Below are 2032 nucleotides of genomic sequence, written 5' to 3'. Positions count from 1 at the left end.
ACCCTTACCACACTTAATATTTGGTGTGGGTTCTGAGACTCCACCTCAGGTCCTCCTATATTGTGAGGCAAGCGCTGTAGTCATGGAGCTGTCTCCGAATTCTGTAAAAGGCAAGCCATTATGTTGCTTTATTATTTATGTCATTCCTTCTTTATTATACTATGCTGTGTATAAATGTGAATGTGGCTTTATGACCAGGGCACTTCCTGGCTCTTGTCTAGGCACTCTCCAGTGAATGGCAGCTCTCACAAAACAGTTCTAGGATTCCAGCAGGGCATTCTCCTACCAAAATCAGAGTTGCAATTCACCACAGTGTTCAGCTTACTTTTCTGAGAATTTTTCCTTCTTTCCTTCCTTCCTTCCTTCCTTTTTATGATGTACTCCTTCCTTATGTGCATTTGAATGCTGGTTTCCAGTCTGGGGGTTGCCTTTGGTCCTTTTTTTTTTGGGTGTTTGCATTAGAGGATAAAAGCTTCAAAACAGGGCTTTTTGAGAAATCCTTTGGATTCCACTTGAAAAGCAGACACATGATCAAAATAGCATCCCTCAAGCATCGCTGGCAGGGCTGGGGAGTGTTGAAGTTTCCTTTATTCTCAAAACTGGCACTGGTTGAAGAACTTTGCAGACAGTTGACACCTTAGAGAGAGGATGCTCACAGCTCTACTCAGAGTGTAATTAAATTAGTGGACCAAATTTCCTGACCTCTGGGTGGGAGCTGGAGTGACATGAACGATCTAAGCAACCTTTTCATATTAGCTTCTGAGAGAAAAACTTAAAAAAAAAACTTTCTAAATATAGTATCAGCAAGATTTATTTTATTTATTTCTTTTTTTGGTGGCTCTTTGTGGAGCTGTGTCTTTAGTCTGAATAACATTTCCTGTCACTTTAAAGTTACTTTAAAACAAAATGACATTAGTCATTTTTTTATTATTGAAAAGGGGGGATTAAAATAAAAAAGAAGCCTTTTGGTAGGCTTGGAGTTGGCGCTCCTCACTGGCTTGGCTTAAAAGGCATCGCTTGGGTCTGAATCGCTTTGATTTATGGTCACTTGAAGTGATCCCTAATGTACATCCTCTGTCTCCATTTCTTGCTTCGCTGCCAAACCTCCCAACACATTCTATTATTCTGGAATTGGTTTAGTTGACTTGAAAGGAAGTTCTCTCGGTCTCAGAGTTTCTCAGACTGGTTTTGTATGTGTGTGTGTGTGTGTGTGTGTGTGTGTGTGTGTGTGTGTGTACTAATCACAGGGATACTGGAAATCTTCATTGGACAATGTGGTACTTAGTATAATGTCCTAGATAAACTTTCTTGTGGTTTCGTTGTTGTTAAATATTCCAGAATAATAACATTCTTAATAGAAACTTTGGAAAACATAATAAATATATTTAAACTAATGGCATTATAATCCGGCACATAGTACTGTAATTATTACTCTTATGGTTAAAAAATTACATTTTGGAAGGAATTAGTTCAAATTTATTATTTTTCTCACCAAACCTAGTGTATCTACCTTGTTTCTACAATAAGAACATTTTAATATGAGCTTTAAGAAGAAAAACAAGACAAGACAGCTTTTCTATTTCTTCTTAGAAATGTGTGACCGTTTGTTAAAGTAGTGCATGCTTCAGAGTTACACTTGTAGAATAAGCAGGAGATATTATTCACGTTGAGGATATGTTGACCTGTGTATTTTACCAAACAATACCTACTAATAGAAATGCATTCAGTCATATACTCAGGATGGCCAAAGGAGGGGACCATACCGGATCTCTTCCTCCATAAACAGAAACAATGGAATAAGTCTAAAGCTGCATTAGAACTGACTACAGGAGGTCATAGTGGACCATCAAAAGAGACAGGAATCTTCAAAGATCTAGAGACTGGAAACAACAGCAATAGAACCCTAAGCCATTTGAGAACTTGTTACTGAGGCCACAGATAGGAGAAGGGAACCTCTTCCTGGCAAAGGTAAAGGTGAAAGACTAGTGTCAACTCAACAGTGGTAATCCTAGCTAAATAATTGGAAGTCTGA

Source organism: Mus musculus, chromosome 10 (assembly GCF_000001635.26).
Source record: "Mus musculus strain C57BL/6J chromosome 10, GRCm38.p6 C57BL/6J".
NCBI lineage: Eukaryota > Metazoa > Chordata > Mammalia > Rodentia > Muridae > Mus > Mus musculus.
The sequence above is the reverse complement of the archived record's forward strand: the minus strand, read 5'-3'. Positions refer to the sequence as shown.